Source organism: Chanos chanos, chromosome 12, assembly GCF_902362185.1.
Source record: "Chanos chanos chromosome 12, fChaCha1.1, whole genome shotgun sequence".
Taxonomy (NCBI): Eukaryota; Metazoa; Chordata; class Actinopteri; order Gonorynchiformes; family Chanidae; genus Chanos; species Chanos chanos.
This window is the reverse complement of record NC_044506.1, coordinates 15,899,073-15,910,328: the sequence shown is the minus strand read 5'-3', so window position 1 is coordinate 15,910,328 and position 11,256 is coordinate 15,899,073.

The window sequence follows — 11,256 nt, the reverse complement described above, 5'->3', positions numbered from 1 at the left end:
TAAAGTCGTCTGCAGTTCTCTGTACTGGAATTTCTGGCATCATCATCCAGACCTCTGAATGTAACCAAAAAGAGGGTCAACACAGACACTGTACCCAGCCCAAAGCCCTGAATGCTCAGCAGCCTATCTAAAGTCCCTCTAGTTTAAAGTTATCCACAGAGAAGACCATCAGTATCAAGGATCTTATCAGTCAAAATGCCTTATGTAAAAATGTTAGGGTGGTTGCTGACTAAAGGCAAACAAAGAAAGTCATCACCGGTGATGAACAATTTGCCTCGATCGTTTTGAAGCCTTCAGAAATAGATTGTTTTCATCTAACGACAGACTGGCCAATGATGTCAGCACTGTGGACCAAATAGACCTCACATCAGAGTCCTCACAACCCCAACTGTTATAGAGTGGAAAACAGGGTTCCTGTCTCTTTAAGATCATATGCCCACCACATGGTTCCTCATGGATGTAATGTGTTCCAGGTGCTTTTTGCGGCATTTTACGGTCCCAAGAGATGACTTAGACTTCTGACCTTCACCTACGGTTTCAGTTTATGGGCGAGACTATCTTCAAGAGTCACAAAACTTCTCGCAGGGATAATGGTCATTTGATGAGAGTGACACATTGGAAAAGTCTCTGAGATTACTGTTCCATCAGCGGACTGATCAGTAAAGATTTCAGTTTTGTTTTTAAACGTAGTAATAAGAAAAACCATGTGAAATTGACTACGTTATTTCATCTATGTTAAAACAGCTCATGGCTCATATTGGCGTCCAGGAGCAAATAGGAACCATAAGCTCTCAGAGGAGTAGGTTTGTTGGGACACAAAGGAAAGCTGTACTTGAAATAGGTTCTTTTCCGACTTGATGAAAGTGGTTTAGCTGCACAAGCATTTCTGTTATAATTACTGGATATTGACGGAATAGCTTTTAAGGCATACGTAAGAATGAAAACTCTTTTTATACTATATTTCTTTACCTCTTCTTCTTCTTCTTCTTCTTCTGCTTCTTCTTCCACTTAATCTTCCAGGAAGAGAAGGGTAGTGTCAGGAATCTCACCCTTTTCCCTCTTTTCTACGCTCTACCTGTTTCTCCCATGCCCTCTCTTTCCAGATGAATGCCTGTTTCCTTCCTTTTACCCAAACCAACAAAGACTGATCCATCAATGCTCTCATTATTTATGGATTCTCATCAGATTTACTAACCACAAGTTTCAGAGGCCTTGTGTTGCAATGCCAAATTACATACAACAAGATCCCAGACGCAACCACTGAGGCAGGTGTCACCTCCATTCATGTGTACTCAAGGAATTACCCCATGTAAAAATGCACTAGCTCTGTTATCACTCCCATTTTCATGCGTCATGATATAGAGGCACCACCTCCACAGGAAATGATCCTAAGGTATAAGAAAGTCTGGTTGAGTTTGGATTCAGAGAGGTAATGCAGAGTCTGCAGGTTATTATTAGAGGAAATTCTGGTCAAGCAGTTAGATTTTATGTAGCAGATCTTTTGTCAATTTAATTTGTGAATTTAGGGTTTCAACAATGTGACCATTGTTCTTTCAATCACTTCTGCTAGGAATTACCTCTATCATTTTTTTTTACCTACAGTCAAATAAGAAAGAAAAGGAAAAGTGAAAAAAGTAATTGTGATTTGGAATAAGATGTGATAAAGTGAAAATATACAATGATACAAAATGATTTACAGAATAATAATTGTTCATTTGTTCATTTGTTTATTAATTCCTAACGTTTTTTTCAAAGAACGGACCAAGTAGCACAGTAGGCACCTTGCTGAGTTTTATTTCTGGGAAAAGTAATAATTAGTGTGCCAATGTGTTTTCAGTTAAGAGGTGAGGCAGTAGTTAACTTAAGAGAGCTTAAAGTTTCCATGTCTGAGCTTCTCTCTGCCATTTCATAGCAGAGAGAATACTCCCTCTCTCCTTATCTCAAGTAAAAACACACATCTGTGTCAGAGAATGCTGTGCGAAGATGCTCAAGTATCCTTTATTGCATTTAACAGTTGGGTAGACATTGCCTGAGAGAAGCTGAAGTTGAGGAACTTTTCTTTTTTTCAGTTCTGGCACAGTGTATAGCTTTACCCGGACAGTATGTTTAAGCATTTGGATTCCATTTCCCAACCGAGACAAGCTAAACTAGAGGGGGAAAAAGAGTCACAAAGAGAGAATAAAAGAACTAAAGGGAGGAGAGAAGGAATGAAAAGTTTCATCTGCTGTTGTTCGACAGAATGAAAGTTTTTTTTGTTTGAAGAACTAACAAAGACTCTCAACTCCAGTCTTGTAGGTAGAGCTGAGACATGAGGCGGGAAATTAAAAAGCAATGAGCAATCTTTTGGCTTCACCATAACTGTACCAATCAGCTTTCTTTCTCTCTTCTTCTTCTTCTAGCTCACAGGATGGAAAAAGTGACAAGATCAGACGCTGGCAAGCTACAGACATTACATTACAGACAACCATCATTCATGACCGTCCCCAAACATGCAAGTTTCAAACCAAACGAGCTGAGATAAAAGAGAACTTTTAACCTTGTTTTCAGTCTGACAGTTTCACTCAGTAAGACAGTGTTTATCCACTTTAGTCTCTAACAGAGACCTAACAGATACACAGATACATCTCAGCTGAGTTCAGAGAGAAAATGTTTCCGAAGGACTAATAGAACCTATTGCAGCTATGCCTGTGAAAGCCAGTGAACAAACACATGACACAAAATCATCGAAACTGGAGGTTTTAGATAACAAGGATCACACCAAATAATTTGGGACTGTTTTTTTTGTTAGTTTATCAATGCACTCTTGACTTTGAAAGAATACACCTGAGCATTTTCCTGACCTATCTGTCTGTAATACTGCATTCAGAACTCTCTAGGCTTCTTCACTTGGGTTCTTCGAACCGATACTGTGCATATATCACTGGCACTGAGTGTTTATCTCTTGAATGACCAGATATTGGGTTATAAGGATTGATTACCGAAAACCATTGGAGCTTACACCATGCACTAGCTAGTGAAAAAAAAAACATGGTCCATCTTAAATAATGAAGTATGTAATTTTATACATGCAAATGATGTATACACATGAAATTATGTAGAGGAAATTTGTCCAATAGAGTAATTAAGAAACACTTTGACCTGTGTGTTTAACAGTGCTGAGTCTTGCCTGAGGGTAAAGAGTGATAATTTTACCACAGGCCGAGTGCCATTTTAAAGCAGGCAGGAATCAGCCACCCTCCTCAGAGAGGATGTGTTAGATGGGTGGGGGTCTGATTGTAAACAGGTGGCCCTCCTCTCAGTGACCCATCTTCAGCTTAACCTGATGAAGTCCAAACTGTTATCTCAACCTGAGTAGACTCTTTTATTAAACCCAGTTCTGCTGATTTTGTCTGGAGGAAACCATGCAGTTATTGACAGAATTCTAGTTTGATTCAGGTGAAAATTCATGAGAGGTCTTTTTGCCTGATAGGTGGTTTTGATCCCTGGACTTCTGCAGCACTGTTTGAGAGGGTTTGTCATGATGCACAAGGTTACACAGAAATGTGTAGTAAAATCCCTCAAACTGGGGAGTTCTACTACAGTTTTTTTCTTTCGTTCGTTTATTTATTTATTTATTTTTTTGCTCCAACAGCCACAGCCTACAATGCGAGAAGCCTGTTTTTCTTCATCTGAAACGCTGTTCATGAGGAGCTACGGTCTCCTTTAGACGTTGATAGCTATTACAGCCATAAAAGAGCCAAGCCAGAACTCGGAGGGAAGCCTGATAGAGCCTGTGCAAACTTGAGGAAAACCAGAAAACCAAGAGCTGCAGTTTAAAAAGCAAGGACGTGAACTGATTTGAAGAGATTTCTTTTTGTTTTAAACCTACTAAACCATGAGAGTTCATGAACAACTAGGTTAACCTAAAGTTTTGCATATGCTCACAGGAGGGGCTGAGCATTAGTAACTTAGCCCACCTCCTGTAGCTTAAGAACTTTGAGTTGAAGTTGAAGTCAGGCATGAGAAACCACTTTTTTTTTTTACCCAGTCTCCCCCACTATAATTCTTGGTTGTGACAGACCGTCTCCTGCTGTTTACGTATGAACACATGGCCTTGTGTGGTCTAGAGGAGGAGGAAGAGGTAAAAGACCAAGGGACAAATGTCCTTCAAGCTATAGAAACCCAAAAGTTACAACAATTTCATTTCAGCCCCTTTCCCAATCATCAGTTTCAACATACAGAGCTGCAAGACCACTGTTCTCACACACAAAGTCATGAAATGCCTGTAAGAAATGACATAGTGGAATGTGAAGTTCAGACTGCCTGGCAACAACATTTTCCATATTGGAAAAAAAGAGCCATCTTTTTCCCATCAACCCTCCTCTCTAAAAGAAAAACCAATGAGAATCATTTCCAAACCAGTTTTGAAAATGGGAGAGGAGTAAGGGGATGTTTTAATAAATAGAGTAGAACATGCGATGAGGCTTCACATTTCAGCGCAAGCCGTTATAAATATTCATGACATTTTTTTTTTTTACTTTGTTTCTTTGTTACTGTGTGCAAATGGAAGAGGAGGAGTTATTTGAGGGGCAGTTCCCATTTTGACATTTACAACGGACGGCTATGGTCGTCATGAAACAGCCAATGAGAGGGGAGTCTTATGACTCATGGCATTCTCTTGATGGTATTCACAAGCTCTTATTGCTTCCCGCAGTACTGGAGTCCACATCACCAGAGGGATGTAATTTTGTGTTTATGTAGAGGTAGACTGGTGCTTGTGGCAGCTGGCCATGTCACACTAAAGTGCCAGTATGCTGTTTTCAGTACCTCTAATTTACAATATGACCCCTACTGTTCTTCAAGTTCTTATATTCTCCTCACCGATGGGGCAAAGTCTCTTTGTTGTCTTGTTGCTGCAAGAAAGTTAGAGTGAGATTCCCAGATGTGAGATGATATACTGCTCCAAACCTGCCCTTTGCCAAAAAGAGAGAGAGAGAGACAGACAGACAAAGAGTGAGAGAGGAAGAGAGAGAGAGAGAGAGAGAGGGAGAGGGAGAGGGAGAGAAGTTCCAGACAGCTGGACTCACTTATGCTATTCCTTATGTGTGGTGCAGGAATATGGAAAAGTTTTCAGCATTTGAACTGCACTCAGGGTGTTTTGCATTAACCATTTCATGACAGGTCTTCCAAACAACTTTCTAAGGTGTGTTTATGCTCTTCATTTTATTCATCACAGCTTTGTGATAAGTGTCATTATGCATTAATACACAAATACACAAACCATGAATCGTGTTCATAAGCTATGTGTCCAGTTTACTACTTCAGAGCTGGTCTGAGAGCTAAGGTGAATATCAAAGATCCATCAAAATGATTTTAAAAGAAATACGAATTGTTACATGTGAGTTATTCCCAGTATATGTACTGAACACAAACACATGGCCGTTGCCGTGCATACACAAACACACTTAAACACACAAACTACCACACACACACACACACACACACACACACACACACACACACACACATGCACAGTTACCAAGGCAGAACGTACATACACGCAGCACTTTGTACACACTGAACACTATTTATATTACCTTGTCCTTACTATTTTTGCTACCATTTTCTTGTATCTTGTACACACTTCAAACTATGTATATGATCTCTCCTTAATTTTTTGCTATCCTATTTTTATTTATTACTATTGTTGCTGCAACTGTCAAGGAACCAAAACCTATGAAATGATGACGTTGCAAGATCTGATAGCCTGCTCAGCAGGACTCAGATATGTTGAATACAGGGTTATACAACTCCAGGGTTCCTTAAATAAAACTATGTCGCTCCCAGTGTCTTTCTGATGACCCAGTGAAACTAGGGAAGCTGTCTCCTTCCCACATATCATCATTCAAAGCCTCATTTCAAATTTCAAAGATGAGCTCCAGCAATGTCCCGTGTAGGTGTCTCCCTGCTGTCAGACATCTAGTTTAGCCAACCAGGGCCTTGATAATTAAGCCAACCAGGGCCTTGATATGTAGTCCACGCATTGAATTAAGGATGTGATTCAAGGGAGAGACACAGAAAAAGTACAGGGCTAAGGAGTCCCTGATTCAGCTAATCGGAGGCTTGAAAATTAGTTCATGAGTTGAATCAAATGTGTTCTAGTGGTGAGAGACCTAAAATGAACAGTGCTAGTGATTTAAGAAATCATTCCTCATTCAGGGGCTACATTCAAACTGCTTTATCTGAATTTCTTTGAGCTGTCAACCTGATTCTTTCGATGATTATCATTACATCAATGATGTGAAAAGTCTAAAGGAAGTGAATTTGACCATGACATCTACCTCAGATTTATAAAGTTTTTACTGTTTGTGGACTTAAGTGCTTTTAAATCACAAAGAGAAAAGGTCTGATCCACCACCGACAGAAACCACTACATGGCCAGCTTTGTAAATTCTACAGGGACGTGTGGGGCATTTTAAAACAGAGCCAAAAGCAACTAAGTGTGTGTGTGTGTGTGTGTGTTCTTTAGCACTCATATTTACTGTTTCACACAACTCTATCAAAACATGGTATTTCTCAAAACGGTGTACCAGATGTTCTTAGGATAAACAGTTAAGTCATTGATTTTTGTGCAGGGACGATAGCTGGACATGACCCTTTCGTAAAGAGACACATTTTAAACCTGACCTGCGTCTATCATGACCTTATTTAATCGTGAGCACTGCAGACATAACTATATGTCTCACTGAATAACTCTATGCTGGTTCTAAAAGGTAATATAGTGTTGGATCTTCACTGTGAAACCACAGGCACAGCTATCCATCAATTTGATTCTGGCTGTGTGCTGCACTGACATTGTGAAGAGATATTTTTGTGCTTTTATTATGTGTTTGCTGACCAAGGCTTGAGTCATGTGGACATGGATGAAAACTAACTATGAGTTAGACAGAACCATGGGTGGTTCCTAGCTTTGATTTTGTTTTCTCTCTCTCTTTCTTTCTCTCCCCCCCCTTATATACTCTCTCAACTGATCTCCCAGACTGAGGCATGCATATTGTTGTTGGCTGACATATTTGCCAGGTGTCTACATTATCAAACAGAATAAAATTTGCTTGCGACAAAGAGTTTAAAGCAGAAACGGCTTGTAGGGTAGAGAATCTGTGATGTCTGAATTTTACCCCTGATCTCCATTGATTACAATAAAAAAAAAAATGTGGTTCATAATGTTGTTATATATTTATGAGGATTCATTTTTGTCCTGATCTACCATACAGCGTTCACTCACGTTTGTTTACTCTTATTTATACACTTAGATGCCCCTCCTCCATCCTCAGGGCAGACGTTCTGAAACACCCACCCACTCTCATAACAGAACTGTGAAGTAGTGGAACTGCACTCCAGTGCAATGGTCTACAGATGGTCGGTGTCTAATCTACAACTCCAGTGCAGAGTTCTACTCAAACATTATTAGACTGAGAGTTGAGTAACTGAAAACCTATAAAATAAATGAGTTTCGCTTAAAAATATTTAGCCACGATGGCTGTGTCTCAGCATACAGACTACAGGTCTGACATTACATGCCAATGGCCGACACATTCTGAAATGCGCTGAGGCCTGTTCTCCATTGTGCTGAATTCCTTTAGGCTGTATCTAGACTGCTTTCCAAAAAGCATAAACTTAGAGTGTTCTCTGTTTTACTAGAATCATGATTTATGCTGATTTTCTTATCACTGCTCTTTAAATCATCCCTAGAAGTGCATTTGATACTAAATTTCTTTAAATTTCTACCAAGTTCATTGTCGATACTATACTTATAGTCTAATGTAGTAACATTTTCAAACATTCATTGTTTTTTAAAAAAATATTATAAAAATGTGAGTGCTAATAAATGTTTATTTTTTTCTCAGTCAGACTCAATGTTAGACTTTTTCGGTTACAGGTTTTTCTCTCTGTCTCTTATTTGTTCATATGGAAAACTCATCACCACAGAGTCCAGGGTAGGAAAAGAGGATATCTGCCCTGGAGCATAGCCTGTAATTTTAAAACCTCAGTCTGTTCTCTCTTTCTCTCTCTCTCTCTCTCTCTCTCTCTCTCTCCCTCTCTCTCTCTCTTTATACATATATATATGTGTGTGTGTGTGTGTGTTTCTTCAGCACAGTCAGTGAAATGAGTCCCTCCTCTTTAATGACCCATTCTCTGCTAAATCTGCCTCCCAGACAGCACATTCTCAATACCTATAGCACTACTATAGCCCAAGGGTAACTTAAAACACAGCCCCACATAATCTACCAATTAACAATTAAGATTTAATTGACTTTGGAAAACCCATAAACAGAACTTTCACAAATGTTGCTCAACTACTGAGTTTCTCTCCGGTGATATAAAGCCCGTCCCCACATTTCCGTCACAAATCATTCTCCTTGTACATATGCATGCTCCACCCCCACACGTGGAAAAGCTAGCTTGCTAAACTGTGAGGCACTGAGCTATGTTGACTGAGGATGCCTTGTTTGGGCGTGTCTACTGCAGCTTTAGTACTAACAGGAGTTCAGACACCCTCCCCGGGGGAACCACCCATTCAACATGGACTGTACTGCACGCACACCTACATATATTCTAGCATATGATCTGTATGCTTAATTGAGGTAAAGAAATGACTCTTTCTTGAGAAGTGTAAAAAAACCTGGATTCTTGTAAGAAAAAAAAAAGAATTAAAAAAATGGTTTAAACAAATCTTGTGGTGTGATATGAAAAAGTTTTTTTTACGCTAGAGCTTATGGCAGTCCTCATATAGCAATAATACCTTGATACATTTGACCAGGTCCATGTACTCTGGTGAAACTGATCTGCAGTGTGGAAACCAAATGTGTGAAACAAAAGTCACAGTCAAACTAACATTTAACTAAATCCCCTTCCAGCTAATGAATTCATCTCCTTCTCATTCATCCCAGCATGTGTAACAGGTCTCATTAAGATATCTTCTTAAAAACTGAAATTCAGACATTTGCAGATGTTATACAACTTTCATAGAATGCTATATTATCAATATAAACCTTGCTGTGTTTTTATGGTAAGGCATTAGGGGACTAATCTCTGACTGTGTATTACGTCTGTGTTGAGAGTTTATCTGTGGTATGGTATGGTCTAGCTGTATTCATGTACCAGCTGGTTGGCAGGTGTACATAAGAACAGACATGAAGGGATTTGCACTGCTCATGATCCCCGCTTTCTGCCTCTGGATGGGGGGAAATATGAGACGCTGGGACAGAGACCAGCGGGCAGCCATTCTTAGCCAATCAGAATGGAGCACATCTGGAACCCAACAACATGCTACTCTGGCAAGCCATGCGCAGTCTGGAGGCAACAGTGGAAAAAAGTGAGCTTTGCAAAATGGCTGACAATGAAAGCTGAGGAACATTTGAATAAATCTCACCTAAACTGACTCCACATACGTTGCTGATATTACAATGGCTTAATAACATTTTTAAGTGCTTTTTCGATAGTGTGAACTAATAGTTTACTGACTGTAATAGCCACCAGTGGCTCTTGGAGAATTTAGTTCCCAATATTTAGATGTTCCAAATGTCCTTCATTGGCATGGTTAGGTGTTTTAGATTATTGCTGGAACCGAACTTTCTAGAGGTCTGGATTCCCAGGGGGTAACAGATTGACCTGAACTGATTAAGAACGTCAAATGACAATGACAGTTTAGAGTTAACTCCAAACCATGATCATTGTCTACTTATATAACTGACAGAAAGTTAACCAAATACCTTGACTGGTTGAGATAACATTGCTGTGCTGCAGTGATTTATTAAGGTGTAATAAATTTTGTATTACCGTGTCACTGCGGTGTTGGTTACATTCAAGTGCTAAATATTTGCAAGAATCCATTTCTTAGTTCATTATCTGCTGATAAATCTCCCATCACTCTTCCCCCTCCCCCAAAAAAGGGCATTTCACATCAACGTTAACATTCGCACTGAACACATATCTGAACATGTTGCAGAAAACTATGCTTGGCCATCTTTGAAACACATTTCCTCCTACACGCTCCTCCCCTATAAAGCTTTTCCTCGCTCAAATTCAGCTGAGCCTCTCTCAAGTGGTCTAGATATTCCAGCAATGACTAACATTTTTCTGGCTCACAAAGGAGAGAAGGAGCTAGAGAAGCCCAATGGAAAAAGAATAATGCAGACTCCATTTTGAGTGAGCTGATTTTTCCTGGTAGTTAAGAGTCTTTCAGTCTGAAGTATTTAACATGTCTCTGTAAGGTTTTATTTTGTCCAGTATAGCATCCGATGATTTACTTCACATCTGTATTCAATGAATTTGAACAACAACAAACAACAAACAAAATAGCCCTTGTGTTATGTACAATCTTTGGGTTGTATGTGACTAAGCTGAGACACTAGCAATGTTAAAAGCGACACATAAGTTCATATAAGTGAAGGCATCTCCAAATAACACAAAAAATTTCAGCTGATTTTAACAGCAGTCATGTTCCCTTAAGCGTCTGTGAGTGTGGCTGGCTCACGCTGTGTTGTTAAGATGATCCAGCAGCTATAGTCCATTAGTATCTCATCCTGTTCAATTAAGCAATTAAAAGCCCAGTGTACCAGAGGTCTGCAGTTCATAAAAGTGAGTTCTAACAGTAAACAGATATGATCTCAAATTATGATAGCAGTCATTAGACATTACAGTATCCTTAATTGTGTTTTATGTCTTTGGAAGCTGGAACCCCAGGGCAGTAACCAAAGGCATGTGTGGATGCAAACAAAACCGGAAACAAGCCTCCAAAAACAGCCCGTGCGGTCTCATTCTGCACACACAGAGGAATTTAGCATAGTCTGAACCACTAAGCTACATAATGTAAGCAACAAAGGCAGGGCTATCTGCATGCACGAGTGTGCATCACCTGAATGTCACGGCTTTAGAGGCTCCGTTGTTTGCCAGCTTTTTTGAGATGGTGCATGTGTGTGGGGGCTGGGGTGGGGTGTAAAGGATTGATTCATGTTTCCTTTCCATTAAAAAGAAAATTGATTGGCACACCTGTTTTGTTAGAGAAGAAATTTTGTAGCTTTGTGTTTCTGAGAAAAGGCATAGGGGTGAGTGAGATTGCTTTGAGCAACACATTTCGCAGAGTGCACCAAGTGGAGTGTTGCATGGCTGCAGACATGTCTAGTCCTGTGTCCAGGTAGGGGATGTGCTGGAGAGAATGAAAAGAGACTCATTTGAAACTAGATCCCTCCTCTCACACCTGCCTTAAATTCTCTT